Source organism: Stenella coeruleoalba (genome assembly GCF_951394435.1).
Source record: "Stenella coeruleoalba genome assembly, chromosome: 3".
In the NCBI taxonomy this organism is placed as follows: domain Eukaryota; kingdom Metazoa; phylum Chordata; class Mammalia; order Artiodactyla; family Delphinidae; genus Stenella; species Stenella coeruleoalba.
In genome coordinates, this window is record NC_137148.1 from 118,501,038 (window position 1) to 118,522,228 (window position 21,191).

Genomic DNA, 21,191 nt, shown 5'->3' on the forward strand with positions numbered 1-21,191 from the left:
CTGGTCCCAGTGATGGAGCCAAGCTCCAGCTGTCCTGGCTGACCAAATTTGCCCTCACCCCCCTTCATTGCCCCCATAGGCTTGGCGATTCAGAATTTTTAGAACGTACCGTCTCTATCCTTCTCTCTTCTCGGTGATGTCAAGCCTGGTACCACCAAGAAGGAAGGAGAGAAAGCGGGAGCCTTATCTCTCCTACGCACGCAGCCTCTTCCTCCAGCTCCCACACGCCCGGCGTTATGGAAACGCACCTTCAGCCCCTACCACAGCCCCAGCGCGGCCCGGGGGCCCCGGGACCTGGCACAGCTCGGTGCCCGGAGATAGGGAGGCACGAGGAGGCCGAGGAGCCTCGGGCCCTGCAGAGGCCGGGGAAGAAAAAGGCAACTGCAAGGCAGCTGCACAGCATAAAATGCGGCAGCAGAGCAAAGGTCAGACGGCAAGGAACCGCCTCGCCAAAGAGAGAGAGAGAGCAGAAATGCCCAGTCCCGGCCAGCCCCGCTCTGACCATCGAGGGGGAGGCAGAAGGGAAGAAAACCCAGTCCCTCACGGCTCCGAAGGGGAAAGAAAAACCTACGTCGAGCATAGGCCGCTGCGGCGGGCTGGGGAGATCTACGGCAGAGCTGGCACCGTGGGCAGCGAGCCCGGGGTGGGCGAGCCGCCCAGGGCGAGGGCGCCCGCCGGACCCAAGAGGTGGCTCCTGACGGAGCCTAGAGCCGCCTGTTACAGCGCCCGAGGCCGGTGGTGGCAGGGGCAAAAAGGCCAGGCCAGAAGCAAACTCCCGGGACACGCACGGAGCTTCCGAGTCGTGGAGAGTGGGGAAGCTGTGCTTGGCAGTGCCCGGGGGTCGGGAACGCCGGTGCCAAGCTGTGAACACCCCCGGCGCCTTGCCGGCCCACCCGAGGGCGTCAGGGAGCTGCGGCGCACCGCAGCGGCTCCAGGAGGCGCAGGGAGAGGGAAGGAACACTGAGGCGCGCCTAGAAATAGCGCACCATTTGCCCCAGCCCGAGGGGGAGTCGCGTCGCGACTCAGAGAGGGGCAGCTTCACATCCCGAAGCCGGTCGGGGACTTACTTTGAGGAGCCACAGAGTCACAAGCATTGCTCCACCTCTGTGTGAATTCCCGAACCCGAGTGGGTCTGACGCCGCTGTCCTCACAGACGCCGGCCGGAGGAACCGGCACTGCTCCCTGCGCTGCTCAGCGCCAGCACCGCGCTGTCAGCCCCTCTCGCTGCCTCCGCGGCGATGTTGCAACCACTGCCTGGGAAAATGGCTTTTTTATGAATGGGAGGGAAGGGAGCTCCTGTGCGCACGCGCGCAGTTCGCGATTCTATGAATGGGTGGGCACAAGAGACCCCGCGCGCGCATGCGCCGCGCTCCTTTTTTTATGAATGGGGGGCCGGAAAAGAACTTAACCCGTGATTGCTGGGGCTGGCTCTCGCTCCTCCAGGGGCCGTCGTTCTTTTACAAAGAGGGGTGGAGGTTGTTGTTGCCTTTTTTTTTTTTTTTTCCTTTATGAATGGAGGGCGGCGGCGACTGCTGCAGCTGGCTCAGCTGCGCGGGCTGTACCCCCTCCCAGCCTGCGAGAGGAGGTAAAGGCCACCTTCACGCCACTGCGGGCCTGGGCTGGAACCGTCAGTGTTGCTGGGGGGCGGGGGGGCACTGCGGCCTCAGGATCCTGGGCTGAGAGCTGGGTGGGGGAGGACACACCTAGATCTAGGGATTTCTACCCGCCGCAGGCAGTCGGGAGGGCGGGGGAACGGGAAGACCCCTGCTGAGGGCCTTCTCTTTCTCTAGACTAGGGGCGTCGGGGGGCGAGGGGTCTTGAAGCTGCGTTTACCAAAAATTAAGAAAATGTCAAACGTCCATGTCAAAGAAGGGCGGAGTGGGGATTGCTGAGTGAATCTGGTTCCTGACGCTGAGTCTCCCTTGAGTAAGCGCAGACCACCCCTCCCCCCATTTCTTGGGTGTGGACAGCGACTGGGCCGAGGCCTCTTCCGGCTCTAGTACCCCCCAGGGTGATACTGGCTACTCAGCTAGAGACCTGGCTCTCGCCTGGCAGCGCCCCCTTCCCCCCCACTCCAGGGTAATGTCCGCAGTGCTCCGGCGTCCGCCCGCCCTCAGCTGCCCTGGCTAGTGCTCCCCTCTCCGTGCGTTTCCCAGCCCTCACGGGACGCGGGCCTGAGGACCCTGTGTCCTCCGAAGGCCACAGCCCTTTGCTGCTGTAGGCGCCTCTCCCCAGCCACCCCTACTTGCGCCCCTCCGGGGAAGCGGGAGCGGCCGAGAATTGGCCAGGTGGATGGGTGGAGCCGTCCGCGCCGAGGATGCTGCCGGGGTGGCCACGGGATTAAATAACAACAGAGCTCTTGAGCCGCAGAGGAAATGGAAATGGCCGGGATCTTTTCTTTGCAGTTAATGATGGGGCGGCGGGGGCGGGGGGAGCGCATCAACCCTGGGCGGTGAAAAGAAAAGCCCCCGCCATTAGGCCTGACTCCGGGAAGGCGGGGAGCCCTCGCAGCAGGCCCAGCTCCGCCCAGGAACGAAGGAGGCTGTAGCCTCCGGGGAGTCCGGGGTAGGGGGTGGCTTTGATGCGGGGATAAGAGCTGGGCCAGGGTCTGAATCCCCTGTAAGGTTTGTCTTGATGGTGTTTTCGCTTCACGGGGAGGTTGTGAGGCAGGTTTTTTCTTCCTACGCCACCATAGATCTGTGCTTGGCTGTTGTCAAGGGAGCCGATGAAAGACTTCCAGCCCAGGCCAGAGGTCTGGCCTTGGGCTGGATCTGGGGCTGGGGCTGGTGCTGGCGCTCTGGAGACAGGCAGAGGGAGAGACATTTTGCAAACCCAGACCAGAACCCAAGGTCACCGAGTCCAGGCTAAAATGGCTTCTCGCTACTCAAACGCACCTTTGCAGTGTGATTTCCTTACTCAGCTCCTGGGGGCAGAGCAGGCTCTCCCCCTACGAAAGCTCAGTCTTCCTTTCAGGGCCAAGACCTTACTTAATGCCAAGAGAAAAACTCTTTACTAGGACAATAGAGTATTTTACAGTTGTTCAGGTCTTCCCTTTACAGGCATCCAAGCTCAATATCATTATTCCTATTTGTCAGATGTAGAAATTGAGGCCAAGGGTCCTGCACCTGATAAATGAAAGATCTAATAAATGGTGGTGCTGATTTTCTAGATCTTTGCAACCCGGATCTTTCTACTTTGCTACCACCCCATCTTCATATCACAAGCCTAAAAACTTGTTTCTTGCAAGTCACTTAAGCATGTCAAACAAGGAAAGTTGGAGCAGTGATTTTCCAGCCAGTGGTTGCTCATGGGCCTTGCTGGAACAAGTAAAAGGATGGGAATAAGGAAATCCTTTCTAAACTATGGAAGAAAGTCAAGATGAGGTAGGGGGTGGCTGTCCTGTGTCCTTAATTAGAGGAATTAGCCAAGAGACAGTGTTCCTTCCATTCCTGGTCTGTTCTCAGCTTTCCTGAAGGAGAAGTGAGGAGACCCCAGCTCTGGTGGGGCTCCATGAAGGAGCCCCCCATCCTGAGCTGGGAGGAGTCTCTGATGCCTGAGCAGACTGTGACTCGGTGTCTGGGAGGGCACTGGGGACCATATTCCACTCTTCCTTGGAACCTAAAGAGAGGAGAGGTTTGGGGGTAACTTATGAGAAATCCATCCATCCAGTCAGTCATTCATATATTCTGCCCTGGGGCCTGCCCTGACTCTGAGGCCTTGGTGGTGAGAGACAGACAGCCCTCCCTGCCCTAGTGAAGCTCACAATTTGGGGGGAAGACAGACTATGCAATTTGAGTCTATGATAAGTGCTAGGAGGGAGATGGAAGCAGGATCTGAGGGTATGGGGAGAGCTGCGAAGGACCTGATTTTAATTTGGGCACCAGGGGGTCTCTTTCTGACAGGGGGCTGTGGTTATGAGTTGAAACTTGGAGACTGGGAAGACGTGACCTGAAGGAGGATGAGGGGACAGGTTGGGAAGCGTCTGCATGAGGAAAGGCTGATGTGAAGGTGCCTGTGGGGAGGCATCTCTGTGGCCGACACCCTCTGGTTTGCTGTGTTTTAATCCTGTCTGCAGCCCAGGGGCCAGAGGTTGGGGGAGAGGGGACAGAGTGAAAGATGGTGGGGAATGCAAAGCATTTGTGCCTTCACAGTTTAACGGTACCACCTTCATTCTTTGGATTGAGTGGCTGGTAGGCCTGTGCTGGATTTTTTTTTTTTCCTACTTCCTGTGACTTTGTTCATTCCAAAGCTGCCCTGTCTCTTCCCCAGGTGTAACTCTTCTGCTGGAGGTGGACCCTAACAGCCCTGCATTCCTGCCCGTGCTAATTATAGTCGTTTCACCCTATCACCGTCTTCACCCCTACCAGATCGTGTACAGGGGAGTCCAGTGGCTTCGGTTCTGGGCTTTGCCCTCTTATCAAGCTGGGAGCTGAGTGCAGTGGGAGTGAGGAGAGGCAGGAATTCTAATTCAGTGGCAGACATTTACGGAGCATTTACTGTGTGCCATTCCTGTGCTCGGCCTGTTTTCATATGTCATGTAGCTTTAAAAAGCTGTGCTCTGGGTCTTATCTTCCCTCCTTTTCAGATAAGAAGTCACAGGCTCTGTTTTCATTATTTACTAATTCCACAAAACATTATTATACACCTCCTATGCATCAGGCACGGTGCCAGGTATTGGGTTTACAGTGATAGATGCTATTTTTGTCCATATAGAGCTTACAGTCAGTGGTGACACCATGGTGTCACGTATAATCTTCATCAGCACCCTCATTTATTTCTGTATTCAATTGACCTTTCTCACCCTTCTATCAAATAGGAAGCACTGAAACCAAGCCCCCCAGTACAAGTAAATGACCTGCCCCTACCTATAAGGAAACTCTGGAACTGCTACTGTTTATATAGTCAGGAGGGGAGAGAGAGATGTTAAACAAATAATGATTTATTTGTTTCCAAGAATGATTTAATTACAGTTAACATCAGTGGTGCATTAGAGAGTACAGGAGAGCAAAGGAGGGGCCACAGCCTGGGGGCCCTGGAGAAGTTTCCCTGCATTTCGCATCTGCAGAATGCAGACTGAGCCAGGCAAAGGGGTGGCAGAAGGAACCTTGGGGAGTGCTAGTGCAAGCGAAGATAGCCAGGGCGATGTGTCACCCCTGAGGTTAGAACTCTGTTCTGGCAGTAGCCCCTAGGCTTTCTGGCTTTCAGCTTTGGAGCCTGGAGGACTTGAAAGACAGATGTACAAACACTGACCGCAGACTGCTGGGGTTCAATCTCACCTTTACAAGCTCCACAGCCTTGGACAAGTTACCCAAACTGAATGTGCCTCAGTTTCCTCCTCTGTCATATGAAAACTAATAGTAGTACTTAGCAAAAAGGTCTGAGTGGACCTTGAATAGAATAATGCACATTAAAGCCCTTGGAACAGCGTCTAGGTGCTGAATACACGTTTCGATGATTATTCAACATACCCAGCCATTTTGATGAATGGGAATAAGTTAGAATTTTAAGAGAAGCCTATTTATCTGTGCGCGTCAAAACTTCAGAAAGTGGAAAACACTCTCAAATGCAAACAAAGTTTTCTTTATCAAGAAACAGTTCAAACAGTCATACTGTGCTGTCATTGAGGCTTTAACTAGTACAGTTTTTGCAGGATAAAAGTTATATTTTTAACGGTGTGACTGGGTATCTTAAATAGTTCACCAAAGAGTTGATTTTAGATGCTTGGATTTCAGTGGTAGCAGATAGTTTGATATAAAGCTGGGAATGATGATTCTCTTGTATCAGTCTTGGGAGGGGCGGTTGTTAAACACTTGGTGACTTTACATAATTCTTAATCTCTTCAGATCTCTATTGTAAAAAGGGCGATAGTCATAGTATCTGCTTCAGGGGATTATCATGAGCCCTAAAGGGCAAGATATTTTTCAAGTGATCTAGCTGAGAGCCAAGTGCACAGCGAGTTTTGAGGTTCCTCTAATTGCTCTGTGTAATAGGGAAATTTTGAAGATTTTAGTTTGGTTACAATAATACAGGTCACTAGCTTCCTCTTCCCCCATTCTTCCTCCAAGACCCTTGGTTTTCACACTTTGCTGAACAGGGCCGTGGAAGGTTATGCAAAAGAAGCTTTCCTGAAGACCTCACATAGTCCAGAGTGGTTTCCTCATAGGTGTGACTATAAAGTCAGATTTGCATTGTTTCAGTTTTGGCTACTGAATCAAGGTTTTTATGAAGGTATTTAAGTGGCACGGCTCAAATTTGCACTAGTTCACATCAAATGAAGCACACTGCTCATTTCAGATGTGGGAGCTAAATCCAGAGCAACCACTGAGAGCAGTAGGAAGAGAAGAAGGAGAAAAAAATAAAAGATCAAGAGGAGCTCTTTTGGTCCTTGCTTGCAAATCACAGAAATTCCCTGGTAATCTTGAAAACTCAGCTGATGCAGTGATTGGTGAGCTATGACTTTGGGAGTGGACATATTTAGACTTTGCCCAAAGAACTGCCACTTAATTGCTGATGGATCTCAGGTGAGTTACTGATCCTTTAGACTCTCGATATTATATATTTAATGGGCATGATAATTCTACTCCATAGGGTGGTTCAGTAAATACCTCATAAGTGTCTGTGTCCTTCGTACAGCAGAATGGGGACCCTGAGAGAAGCACAGGGATAAGGAAGGGATATGGGGACTCTGGAGGGGTCAGCAATTTTCTGGAGGCTGAACTTGGCTTTCACGTTCCATGAGAGGGATGGGGGGTTGCGTGCTTCTTTCTGACTTGACTTGTGATTTGGGCCACCCTTTCTCCCCTGGCCTCCATTCATGCCATTTCATTTGGTCAGTCATTCATTGGCTGATTTCATTCAGCCAATATTTAAGCAGCTTCTAGGTACTAGGCACCATCCCAGGCCGTGAGGGTACAACAGTGAACAAGTTATAGGAATCTCCTGCTCTCATATACCTCTCATTAGTCCAATGAGGGAAGCAAATAATAAAAAGTAAACACCCAAATAATAACATAAATTCAGATGTCGGTCAAATCCATGAAGGGGATAATAAAGGGATGTGACAGTGGTTGGGAGGTCAGGAAGAGCCTCTCTAGGAAGTCTGAAGGCTGAGGAATGGGAACCTTGCAAGTGTTTAGGAAGGAGGCCACAGTGAGTGCAAAGAGCAGGGCAGGTGTGACCTGGTGTGTTCCAGGACCACTGACACCTTGGGCCTGAGGTGGAGAGGCTCATCTCTGCTCGAGGACATTCAGGCCTCCTCCAGCTGACTTGCACTACACCAGGGCTGGCTGGACTCCAGACTCCGGGGTACACGACCACGTGCACCAGCCTCAGGCCCTGGGGAAGAATTTACAACCATCCTGGGCCTGTTTACCACCTGCCAAAGAACACTTGGAAGGCACAGGCTCTTTCTCATAACTAGTTTTTTCAGAGCCACATATAATACGAAGCAATTCAACTGGGTAGGATTTATTTTTTCTTAAGTAATCCTCTCATTGAAGTATAACATTTTAGTTGGGCCATGTGAAGTTGCTAATATGCAGCGACTTTTCATGGACAAAGTGGCATTTCATATGATTCAACATAAATATATTGTTTTACAACATAAAAGTGTACAAATTAGAAGTATAGAACTGAATGAATTTTCATGAACTGAACACAACGGTAGAACTAGTGTCCAGGTCAAGAAACCAAACATTACCCAATTCGGGAAGCCCCACTCATGCTCTTCCCATCCCAAACCACCACCGTGCCCCACCTCCACCCACAAGGGTAGTCACTATTTTGACTTTTAGCAACATAGATTAACATAGTCTATTTTTAAAAATCTTTCTTTAAAGGGAATTATACCGTAGATACTTCTTCTTGGTGAGATTCAGCCATGTTGTTGCATGTAGTTGTACTTTCTTTTTTGTTGCTGTATAACATTCCATTTTATGACTATACTACAATGTGTTTATTTTTTAATTTTTTAAAATGTTTTGGCCGTGCCATCCAGCATGTGGGAATCTTAGTTCCCCAACCAGAGATCAGACCCACACCCCCTGCATTGGAAGTGTGGAGTCTTAACCACTGGACCACCAGGGAAGTCCCTACAATGTGTTTATTCATTCTGCTCGATGGACATTTACATTGCTCCAAGCATTTGGTTTTAAGAATGCTGCTTCTGTGAACATGCTTGTACATGGCTTTTGGTTGAACACATATTAATATATCTGCGGATATAAACTGAGGACTGGGTCAGTGTTAGTATTTCCAAACAGTCATCCAAAGCGGTTGTACCAGTTCATACTCTCTGCACTGCTTTATTCAATGCCTCCTTGCTGCCTAGCTCTTGGGCCAGGTTCAATGTAAAGAATGAATATGGGGGGCTTCCCTGGTGGCACAGTGGTTAAGAGTCCATCTGCCAATGCAGAGGACACGGGTTCCAGCCCTGGTCCGGGGAGATCCCACATGCCGTGGAGCAACTAGGCCCGTGCGTCGCAACTACTGAGCCTGCACTCTAGAACCCGCAAGCCACAACTGCTGAGGCCCGCGTGCCACAACTACTGAAGCCCACGTGCCTAGAGCCCGTGTTCCGCAACAGGAGAGGCCACCGCAATGAAAGGCCTGTGCACCTCAACGAAGAGTAGCCCCCGCTCGCCGCAACTAGAGAAAGCCCGCGCGCAGCATGGAAGGCCCAACACAGCCAAAAATAAATTAATTAAATAATTTTTTTTTAAATTTAGCATTTCTTTGGAAAAAAAAGAATGAATATGGGGGTAGTAGTGGGGAGGATACATGACAGGATTCATGGGATGAATCTCAGTTTGTGTAGTGATTAAGAGCACGAGTCCTGGAGCAGCTAGGCCTGGTTACGATTGTCACTCTTCTCCTCTATTTACCCTCTGCCTCTGTGACCTTGGGCATGTCACCCAATGTCACTAGACCTCAGGTCCTTCATCTACAAAATGGCATGAGTATAGTAGCTCTTATTGCACAGTGTCTGTCACCCTTTTTTTTTTTTTTACTTGAGAAATGTTTGTGGAAAGCCTGAAGTGTACTAGGCTCTGTTCTGGGCACTGAGAATTCAAGAGTGAACAAGATAGATGGGACTTTGCTCTCATGGAATGTATGTTCTAGTTAGGGGAGACAGATAATAGTGGAGCTAACAAAAAATTAAGATAGTTTCGGATAGTGATACATGCTACGGCAGCAGTAAAACGGTGCAGTGATGGAGCAATAGGGTGAGGGGGGTAGGGGAGTCAGGGAGGTAGTGACTGAGCTGAGACCCACGTGACCAGCAGGAGGCAGCCATGCGGGGATCTGGGGATGAGCACTTCAGGCAGAAGGGCTAGCTGGTACAAAGGCCATGAGGTAGGAACAAGCTTGGTGTCTGTGAGCTGCAGAAAGAAGGTTGATGCTGCTGGAGCTGACTGAGGGGAGAGGCCGTTTTAGATAAGACAGCAGAAATTATATTCCTGTAGGGCCTTGACTGCAGAGGCAAGGAGTTTACATTTTATTTTAATATCAAGGGGAGTCATTGGAGAGTTTTAAGCAGGGGACCAACATGAGCTAATTGACGTGAAGATTGAGATATGATATATATGTATGTATGTATAAAGAGCTTAGCACAGAGTCGGGCATAGAGTGATGTTCGGTAAATGTTATTTGCTGCTACTGCTATTATTATTTATTGATGCTCTTAAACAACCTAAAAACTTTCATCCTTATTGAGGATGAGGAAGCCAAGGCATAGACCCATTACCATCCACGTGTGAAGTCAATCAAATCAGAGAACAGGATGTAGATTTGAATAATCAAAGGAAATGCGTTTGGTCCCTTTCCCAAACGGGAATTTTGAGGCAGAGGATTTTTCGCTGTGGTTAGCAATTATCTGGAGCCAACCAAATGCAGCTCCTTCAGCTCCACTTTGCCAAAATGGCCAGCGTTCCATCACTTGGGTGCCATTGACTGTGGCCCTGGCCACCGTTTAGGGCCCTGGGAAAAGCTCACGGTTGATTGTTTAATCCATCTGCCTTTGCTCTGGGTCTGATGGGCCAAGAATGGGGAGGCACTCCCTGTTCACCTTGAGGGCCCACCGGGTTTACTGAGATGCCATCCACTGCCCTGGCTTGGAGGCTCTCCCACCACGTTCTTGCCATATGTTCATAAAAGGCTTTTGAAGGAAGCTGCCCTTTGTTATCTCTGACACAGAGAAATGGCAAGTAAATAATCTGTGAATGAATGAATGCAAATTGTGTAACAAAACTAGGCAAAGCTTCTTAGGGTATTTAACACTCGTTTTGGGGCAAAGTGTCCTTCTCTTAGTAAGGATGTTTTCATTCCTTCATTCATCAATATGTATTGAGGTTTTGCTAGATGCCAGGTGCCAGGCAGTGTACAGTAGTGAGCAAAAAGGGTGCCATTCTTGCCCTCATGGAGCTTCCAGTCTAGTGGGACACACCTTCATCAAATACTTGTACAAATATGAATAGAGAATGACAATAGTGATACGTGCTCTGCAGGAGACATATTAATGTCCTGAAGGTATATGATGAAGGTGGAGCTTTGGGAAAGTTCCTCCAGTACGTGGCACTTGAGCTCAGCCCACAAAGATGAGTGGGGATAAGAGGATTTAGAGGGTAGAGTGAGAAGTATTCTAGCCAGAGAACAGCATATGCCAAGGTCCTGAGGTGGGAAGGAACATGCATGGTGAATCCAAGAATATAAGAGAAGGCCACAGTGACTAAAAGGCTGAAAATGAGGTGGACCCTGGTCCCAGTAAAAGCTGGCGACATGGCAGAGAAGACAGGTCACAAAAGGCTTTGGAGGCTATGTTAAGGCACTTTTAGCCATCTCAAGGACTATGGGATGCTCTTAACAGACTTGAAGCTATAGATGTGTATGAGTGAGTGTGTGTGTTAGGGAGTGTGTCATTCTAGCCACAGTGTGGAAAATGGATTCGCAGGAGCCAGAATGGGTTCTCATAACTGCCTGGCCCTCCTTGGCCTTTCAGTGCTAGAGGTGGTAACAGAGGCCTGTTTTTCCCAGTTCCAGGGTGTTGTGCTTTTCCTGTGGTTTCCTTACACTCTGCCCACGTGTTTGCAAATAGTTCCTTTATCAAACTCTCGTCACATGACCAAATTTGTTCTGATTGACTTTATGGAAAAGTCACATATGGACAAAGCAGGAGAAAACTTCAGCAGCTCCCTAACTTAGCTCTTTTACTTTATTTGTAATAAGCTCCTATTACTGGATTTTGTTTTCTAGCCATTCTGACAAGCTTTGTCTTTTCAATGCAGAGCAAAACATTTCAGTTAGAATGTATTTACGTAAGAGCTAGAAATTACTGAATTAGTCAGATTTCTCTCTATCTTATTTTGTGCTGTTTGTCCTGGGTGGTTTTTTTTGTTTGTTTGTTTTTAAGACGTAATTTTTTCAGAGCAGTTTTAGATTTATAACAAAATGGAAAGGAAGGTACAGAGAGTTCCCATGTACCCTCTGCACCTACACATAACTTCCCCTATGTCCTGGTTTATTTTTATTTTTTCCTTCCACTTTATCTTCTTATGGATTGAAGTTTTTAATCACCCCATTTTTTCCCCATTGATTGCCTTGGAAGTTACAGTCTCTCTATTTATTCTTTTAATGGGTCCTCTAGATATTAAAAATTTAATCACAGGGACTTCCCTTGTGGTCCAGTAGCTAAGACTCTGCATTCCCAATGCAGGGGGCCCGGGTTCGATCCCTGGTCAGGGAACTAGGTCCCACATGTTGCAACTAAAAGAGATCCCGCATGCCGCAAGGAAGATCCTGTGTGCTGCTACTAAGACCTGGCGCAGCCAAATAAATAAATTAATATTTTTTAAAAAATAAGTAAAATTTAATCACAATTTTTACCCTCTTAAACAAAACAATAAGTGACCTTAAACTACTTTAACTTAAACTCCCCCCATCATTTATTTCCTGTTGTAGTCCAGTTTTTTCACTCTTTTTTTTTTTTCAGGACAGATGAGACATCATTGTTTCTTTACACAATCAAATGTTGTTCATTGGTGGCTTACAGAAGTACCAATCTCTTTGTTCACGGTTCCTTTTTATAAGAATATCCATCTGAGATTGGCTTCCCTCTGCCTGAAATTCATCCTGCAGTATTTCCTTCAGCGAGAGTCTGTTGGTAGTAAATTCTCTTGGTTTTTGTGAGTTTAAAAATGACTTTCTGGGCTTCCCTGGTGGCGCAGTGGTTGAGAGTCCGCCTGCCTATGCAGGGGATCCGGGTTCGTGCCCGGCTCCGGTAAGATCCCACATGCCAGGGAGCGGCTAGGCCGCTGAGCCTGTGCGTCCGGAGCCTGTGCTCCGCAATGGGAGAGACCACAACAGTGAGAGGCCTGCATACCGCAAAAAAAAAAAAAAAAAAAAAAAAAAAAAGACTTTCTTTCACTATCATATTTAAATTCTTGGATGAAATTCTCGATCGCCAGTTATTTTATCTCAGGACATTGAAGATACCGTTCTGACTTCCACTGTGGCTGCTGAGAAGTCTGTGGTCTAATTGTAGTTTCTTTGTCATTGATTTGTATTTGTCCCAAGCCCTGTGCACTTTCACTTTGATGTAAGTACACATGAATATATTTTTCTTTATTCTTCTTGGGATTTCTGAATCCAGAGTTTGGTGTCTTACAACAATTTGGAAAAATTCTCAGCAGGGCCAGCACTAGTGTATAGCCAGTGAGGGCATCAGATTTAAAAAGATGCTCATTCTTGAGTTTGTACAAGTGCAGGATTGGCTCTGAGAGTGATTGTCTAAAATAAATTTTAGGCCCTAGGCCCCTCACTCACCTCACACTAGTCCTGGTGTTGACTCTACAAGTACCTCTTCTTCCTTATTCTTTCTTCTTATTTTCTTCTGTAAAGACAATTAAGTATATATTAGACCATCTTATTCTATCCTCCAATGTCACATATGTAGTCCTTTTATTCTTTATCTCTTTGTATCCCTGGTCACTTTCTAGATTTCTTCAGGTCCATCTTCCAGTAAATGAATTCTGCCTTTAACAGTATCTAATCTGCTATGTAATCCATTCTAGTTCCTCCCTGCATACCCCCACCCCCACACACCCACACCCAAATTGGCTTCATTACTTTTTATAGTCTTTTAGTCTTTTGTTCCTGGCTCATATATTTAAGGCTCACATTTATTGTACTCGATAATTTCTATATGTCAAATTTTAGTGAGTCTAACTAGTTGGTTTTTGTTTCTGCTGGTTTTCTTTATGGTACCTTGTTTCCTTGTATGTTTTGTGAGTTTTAACTTTAGGCACAATTTATCAGCACTTCATGGGCATTCTTTGAGGCATGAGTTGAAATTGGAGTCCTTCAGAGAGGATTTGTATTTGCTCTTACCTGTTACTAGGATTCAGTTCCCACCTGAAAGCTCCTTAAATTAAATTTTATGCTTGACGTTTTTCAGATTATATAGGCAGCGGTCTTCAACCTTTTTGGCACCAGGCACCGATTTCATGGAAGACAATTTTTCCACGGACCTGGAGGTGGGAATGGTTCAGGTGGTAATGCGAGCGATGGGGAGCAGCAGGCTGCATTCCAGGACCTTGGCCTTAAGCTCATTCTTTTTATTTGGCTGGGTCTTGTGGTCAAGCCAGGGAGAATAGGACATCTTTTCTCCTAGGAATAGAGGGAGAGAAAGAAGTGAGAATGGAGTGATGTGAGGTTGGAGAGACCTTGGGAGTCACTTTGCAATTTTCTTATCTGCCCATCAGAAAGGAAGAGCTTATTCATTCATTGATTGGGAAAAAAAATGTCTTAATTAATCACCTGCTCTGGACTGGGCACTGTGCTAGGCGAGGGGGACAAGTATCAGTGAAGCAAGTATCAGAGATTGATTGACTGCTTATGTAATGCCAGGCCCTGTGTTAAGTGCTTGGTGTGCTTCCTGCTCTCAAGGGCAGTATAAGACAGGGACTGTTGATGTTGCTTTGGCCTTTTTTACAGGTAGGGGAATGTCCTAACTGAAGCTTAGGATGGTTTGGTAACCCACTGTGGGTCACAGACATATAAGTAAGCAACTTAGACCCAGCCCAGGGGCACTTTTTCCAGCCCTAACTTCTCCCAGGCCCCTGGGGCTTCTATCAGGGTACAGTAAGTGGCTGGCTTAGGGTCCTGCATGAATCAGGCCAAGCTGGGGATAAGCAGTCCGAGTTCCTGCCGTTCTATCCTGTCCTTGGCCTGAGAAAGGAGGTGGCGGAAAGGGACGGATGTGGGCTAGGATAATAATGCCGAGTCACTGACGATGAAAGCCCTGTGTATTCCCCTCCTCCTAGCCACCACCTAAAGCCCGGCTCAGCCACTGTCTTTGTTGTCACACTCACATCCCTCCCGGCCCCACTGACAACAGCTGGGATTGTGTCTCACGAACCAAAAACGTGTTTCCTTCCTTCTCTGGAACTTCCTCAGAGCTACCAGAGAACACAGCCAGATTCTGAAATCCCATTCCCCATTGCCAGGGATTTCCCCTGTGGTCCCAGAGAGAGGGAGAAACGGGTTCTGTGACTCGTATTGCGTGAGATCCTGAGGAAACAGTCCAGTGACCTCTTTCTTCTATTCTGAGGTGAGGAGGAAGGTGGTCCTGCTGCAGTGAGTCAGTGGGTCTCGGGACTGAATGCTCGGTGTGAGTAGAGAACTCAGGAGGTAGGACCAAAGGGGAAGAATCACCCCCAGTCTGCTCTAATCTGGCAATCAGAGGCCTTAAAGACTTAAGGAGTCCACGGATTATATATATATGTGTGTATAAAATACATATGTATGTGTATATATATAATTTATATATATGTATAAAATACATATGCATGTGTATATATATAATTTATATATTTATGTATTTGTATACACATACACACACACACATATATATTCATCACAATGTTTTAGTAGTAGCAACCTACCGGCCCATCTGTAGAGGACTCATGAAATCAATGAAGGTTGCTCTCTACAAAAGAAATCTAAGTTGCCATAAAATAGTGTGTGCTGTACCTATCAAGTGTGGCTATAGACTGTTAAGTGAGTAAAGCAAGCCACAGAACGGTGTATGTGTGTGTATGTTTCAGTAGCCGCGGATGATTTCTAGAAATACTCGTGAGAAGCTGCCAGTTGGTTCATTCCGAAGAGTAAGAATGGAACTTTGGATGGGAGGCAAGACGTTTGCTCTTCACTTTACACTCTTATATACTTTAAAAAGATTTTTTTTAATAATGAGCATGTATTACTTTTATAATACAATGAGAATGAGAAAGAAAAAGTAGAATAAAGAAAGGCATAAGAAGGTTCACAAGCCAAAGACACCTAAAAATTTTCAGCGCTGAATCCAGGAGTGCTGAGGGCAGGAAGAAAAATAAAGTGGGGCCTGAGATGACCTTGCATGATGGAACTTGCCCCGAGCCACCGTCTGTAGGGATATGCTTTGACCAGCCAGGGGTGGATACAGAGGTAGGGACTGGCAGGAAATCCCTGTTTGCAAGGCTGACTCAGTGATAGAAAGTCTAAAATAAAATCAAGGCCAAAATTCAACTTCAAGAACAGGGATTGGAGTCTCTTATAACGGTGGCTAACATATATTGAGTATTTACCATGTTTCAAAGCAATGTACAAATTGCTTTACTTAGTGTTATCTTAATTTATCTTCCTAACAACGCTATGAGTTAGCACTGCTATTATCCCAATTTTACAGATGAGGATACTGAGGCTCAGAGGGTCCAAATTACTTGCCCAAATACACACAGTCAGTAATTGGTGAGGCTGGGATTGACCCAGGTCTGTCTGTTGCAGAGGACACCTCTCTTATCACCTCCTGAATACTACTATGTGTTGAACTCTAAGGGGCCCTTGGGTACAAGAACAGGACATCCTTACATCTTTGCCATCAAGGAGCAGCTGGGCTAGGTGGAGAAGTCCGCACTAACCTATGTAGACTGTATAGTGATTTATTTATTTATATAGATTTATTTATTTATTAATTTTTATTTTTGGCTGCATTGGATCTTCGTTGCTGCGTGTGGGCTTCCTCTAGTTGCAGTGAGCGGGGGCTACTCTTCGTTGTGGTGCGCAGGCTTCTCATTGCAAATCAAGCATACGATAACACTAAAATAGGAAAGAATGAGAGCTCATGTCCGTGCTGGAGGTGTTCATATGGAGGGACAGGAAAGAGGAAAAGAGAAAGGGGAACATGGCGCACACACTCAGGAGTGCTGTCTCTTGTTGCAGAGCACGGGCTCTAGGTGCGCAGGCTTCAGTGGTTGTGGGACGTGGGCTTCAGTAGTTGTGGCTCGCAGGCTCTAGAGCGCAGGCTCAGTAGTTGTGGCGCACGGGCTTAGTTGCTCTGCGGCATGTGGAATCTTCCCAGACCAGGGCTCGAACCCGTGTCCCCTGCATTGGCAGGCGGATTCTTAACCACTGTGCCACCAGGGAAGCCGTGTGTAGTGATTTATATAAGGCATCCATCCGGATTTAATTGTGCTGCAAAGATAATAAGCACTATTTGGATTTTAAAGTTGGAGAGATCAGCGAGACCTGAAGTTGTCAATGAAGGCATCTTGGAGGAGGAAAGATGTACATCAGGTCCGGAAGGATGGATGGAATTAAGAGAGGGGCAAGGAGAACATTCCAGAGAAGAGAATGTGCAAATTGTGCAGGAGCCTGCTCTGTTGTTTCTGAGACAGTGAAGCATCTTGCCTAATCAGAGTGAAAGTTGTATATGTGTGATAAGCGAGCTGGTGTGTTTAGGGAGGGAAAACAGAGCATTAGAAGTCATTCTGAAGGTTGAAAACTGGGAGAGGAGTGATGACTTAATGTGGAAGGAAATTAAGAGCCTCCGAAGGCGTTTTAGACAGTGAAGAGACACTCTGAAAAGTAATGCTTCAGAGAGGTTAATCCCATAGAGATGTCAAAGTGACAGAGTGAAAGAGGGGGCCATGTGAAAACCTAGGTGTGGGGTGATGGGGACCTTGAGGGGGGTACCAGCAAGAGGAATGAAACAGGAGGGCTGGTGTGAAAGCTGCTTGTAAAGGGAGAGGAGGCAACAGGACTTGATGATTGAAAAGAAACAGACTATGAAGGAGCAAGTCTGAGCCTAAGAATTCCAGGGCTTCAGATACAGATGTCCAAGGAAGGGAACACCTATATCTGGAAAAAGGAATTGGGAGAGGGTTTTCGTTTGCTATTGGAGGTGTGGTGGGAGAAGATGATGAATTGTGTTTTCATTCCAAACCTCTTTTTTTTCCCCAAGACTGTAAGACAGCTTAGGGACTTTTTTTCGCTTCATTTTCTTGGTAGTATAATGCAGAGGACTTCCTTTGTCTGGACTAGTTCATTCATTCAACAGCTGTTTATTAAGCTGTCTTATGATTTGGTTGTTGGGAACACAGCAGTGAGCAGGGCAGACCTGGTCCCTGTCCTCATGGAAGATAGATATTGAACAAGAAATTATAAGGGTTCTTTCTGTGCTCCTAATATCAAGGTGGCATTTCTTCCCCCAGACCAATTCTGTTCTATACCTGCAAAATCTGGAGGATGCATCAACTGGTAAGGGCATTTGTTAAACACTTTATTATAGATTGTATCTCATAATAAAGAAAAAACATTGCAACCATTCATTTATTCCTTTGCTCTACAAATATCGAGTGGCACTGTGGCTCTGTATTTTTAGCCCTTATGCTCACAAACTAGTGGAGGACATAAACAAGTAAACAGGTAATGATAATATGGTGTAATAAGTGTAATGAGGGGGTAAACACCAGGTGTTGTGGGAGCACCTAGGAGGGGGATTTATCTGGCCTTGGGGGGTGCAGCTGGCTGGTCAGGGAATTTTCCCTGACAAGAATAATGAGATGTTAGCTACACAAGGGCATGGGGTGAGGGTGAGGGTATGTGTTCCATGCAAAAGTAACGTCTAGTTCAAAGACCTGGACACTGGAGAGGCCTAGACTTGGTGGGGAATGATTTACAACCTAGAATTTTATACCTACCAAAACTACCAATCAAAATGTGAAGAAAGAATGAAAGGAAAGGCGTGATATGTAAGGTGACAAAAAATTTATCTCCCATGTGTCTTTTCCCAGGAAGCTAGAGGAGGACCTGCACCAACAAAACCAAGGCGTGAATCAAGAGAGTAGACACCATGGAAATAACTGCATGGCGCTCAGGTAGGCAGAGACTGGATAAAAAGGGTTCTATAGGCATAGTGAGGAGTTTGGACTTCATTATAATGACAAAATGACTTAAAGTAATAATAGAATGAGGGACTTCCCTGGCAGTCCAGTGGTTAAGACTCTGCACTTCCACTGCAGGGGGCGTGGGTTCAATCCCTGGTCAGGGAACTAAGATCCTGTTTGCCACGTGGTCTGGCCAAAAAATAAAAACTAAAAAAAAAAAAAAAAAAAAGATATTCTAAAATAGTGCTTTTTTTCCCCAAAACTTTGAATTCTAGGGACCATTTTAAGCAACATTGTGATTGGCTTCAACCAGGAACCATAGTTTTAATCTGTTTTTCATATTTTGTGTTCCTTTGAAAAGAATGCTGCTGAGTTTTAAAGAATTTGGAAGTCATTGTACTAGGAAAACCTAAACATGTGTGTAACTACTTCTTAAGCAGTCTTGGGCAATTTGGCGGGGCCCCCAGAAACTCCCAGGGTCAAGAGGTTGTAGAAATTTTATTTTATTTTATTTTTTATAAATTTATTTATTTTTGGCTGTGTTGGATCTTCGTTGCTGCGCATGGGCGTGCTAGTTGTAGCGAGCAGGGGCTACTCATCATTGTGGTGCGCAGGCTTTTCATTGGGTGGCTTCTCTTGTTGCGGAGCGCGGGCTCATTAGTTGTGGCTTGCGGGCTCTAGAGGGCAGGCTCACTAGTTGTGGTGCATGGGCTTAGTTGCTCTGCGGCAATGTGGGATCTTCCCGGACCAGGGCTCGAACCCATGTCCCCTGCATTGGCAGGTGGACTCTTAACCACTGAGCCACCAGGGAAGCCCGAAGAGATTGTAGAAATTTTAAGGCCTATGTAGGTGGCCATAGGGCTATGAAAGTTCCTGGAGCAGTGCATTGTGGGAGAGGCGACAGTGGTATAGGGAGGTGATAAGGGCCAGCTTCCAAATTCCAACAGGACTCTTCACTGGTCAGCCTTCCGCAGCAGAGGAGATCCCTAGAAGAACATTTCTACTAGAACAGATCTGCTTATGAATTCAGTGCTGAAACTGCCTTCCCCAGTGACTTTCAGACTGCCAAGAAATAAAATTTAAAAATGCAAACATGGGATAGGGGAAACACTGCATGACCAAAGCTCCTTTCCTGCTGAACTTTGCCACAGCTGGACTAAGACAGGGTATGGTTGAGAGACAGAGAGAGAGAGAATGCATGTGTGTCTGCGGGCTCAGAAAAAAATTTATGGCTGTGTTATATTTTAGCAAATCATGGTCAAAGCCAGAGCAGGGATCCAGGTGTTCCCTAAGTCTGAAGCCAAGGAGAACATTTTATTTATGGATTCAGCAGACAGACGTTTGTTTTCTTTCTCATATCCGCATTTCAAGTTTGGATGATAAAAGATTAGCGCAGAAACCAAGCAGCATGCTATGGTGTTTGCTGGTTTTACTGGCCATAACAAAGGGTGTTTCCCAGTTCCCTGTCAGCTGGGAGAAATCCTTTCCCACCGTCTCCTGGTCAACCTCTCTTCCCCCCCCTAAGCAAGTGAATTTTAAACACCACTCTAAAGTTGTTGGCTGGTGACCAGGAAAATTCCTTTTGCTTTGTTCTGCTGTTAATGGCCCATCAGTTTAAACCTCCTACCCCCAGAAACTTCTTTCTCATAACTAGACGAAGGAAGGAGGGAGCAGAATTAGGAAGGATGGAAGGAAGGAAGGAAAGGAGGAAAGGATGAAAGAAGGAAAAGAATCCCTATTTTTAAGGGCTTTGGGAAGATTCAAAGATGGCCTGGGCCGGATGAATGGAAAGAAGGAATTTCATTTGTCTTGACCTATCTGTACAGCAGCCAACACAAGGGCATACGTAAGTAGGGCCTTATTGAATGACTTTGAATGAAGGTGATAATTTTTGAATGCAGCAATAGCTCAACCACGTGGGATTTTAGTGGACACAGGTCTTCTGGAAGACTTCTAATTCTGGGGGCCAAGATTCGGACTTATATTTGAGCTGTGTAAGCTAGTAAATGTGTGAACATTATTGAGCCACTAAGGTCAGTCACCTTCCTTATTCTCATTGTATCATATTTAAAGATACAGTTAATAACTGCCTTGGATCTTGTTACTGTTAGTTATAAAACCAATAATTATTGACTGTGTGTGCCAGGTATAGGGCTCAGGACACTTCCTGTATTATCTCATTTAATTCTCACTGAATAACTCTATGAGGTAAGTACTATTATTATTTCCATTTTAAAGAAGAGGAAACTGAGGCTTAGTGAGGGTGGTAGAGCTGAGACTCCCACCTGGATTCTCTGTCTTTCTAGCTCATGCTCTTAACCTCGACATTTTTCTGTTTATAAAGTACAAAGATCTAAGAAAACATAAATAAGAGGAAGCATCGAGTGGCCATACAGTTCCTCTCTAGAGCATGACAGTTGGTCACCTAGGTCTTGGATTTGCTGAGTTATCACTGGAGGGGACGGTTCTGCATATAATGTTATAAGCGGATCCCTGTCCCTGGCCTTTCAGATTTCTGGAATAAGGTTCTGACCACAAATCTTTCTCAGGTCTTGGTCTGTCAGATTCCATTTCTCAGCTTCCAAAACAACATATAGACACACAGAGAAATCAGAGCCTTTGAACACCAGTGCCACTCCCTTCCCCTACCTCCACTGCCAAGTAGCACCTGTGGTAATTTTTCCCTCTCAAATGAACTTTGTCATCTCTTATATCACTTGGAGCTAGCAGCTCTCAAATCCATCTTCTGTAACCCAGAAATGCTGTGGGACCCCCCCTGACTGGCGGGGAGGCAGCTGACCAGGTGAGAGACTGCCACGGACATGACACACTGAGGACAAAGCAACTGTGGAAGAGCAATGGGATCATTAACACCAGCTGGAAAGCTCTGCAAAGATGGCATTGCTGGGGGTGTACCCCGGATGGAATTCCCAAGGCGCAGGGTGGGCTTTAACACTCCCCCTTTAATATTTATCTTTATTATATATAAAT

At 46.7% G+C, this 21,191-nt stretch overlaps 1 protein-coding gene across 6 annotated transcripts in view; it reads left to right on the top strand.

Moving 5' to 3' along the window:
• Window positions 1-362: 362 nt before the first annotated feature.
• Window positions 363-21,191, top strand: part of LOC307183733 (uncharacterized protein) — a 355,278-nt gene continuing 334,449 nt past the window's right edge. For all 6 annotated transcript variants that reach the window (XR_013827575.1, XR_013827576.1, XM_079916673.1 and 3 more), the window contains exons 1-2: window positions 363-1,585; window positions 18,108-18,191. The gene's annotated coding sequence lies outside the window, so the exon portion shown is untranslated. The remainder of the gene's footprint in view (window positions 1,586-18,107; window positions 18,192-21,191) is intronic.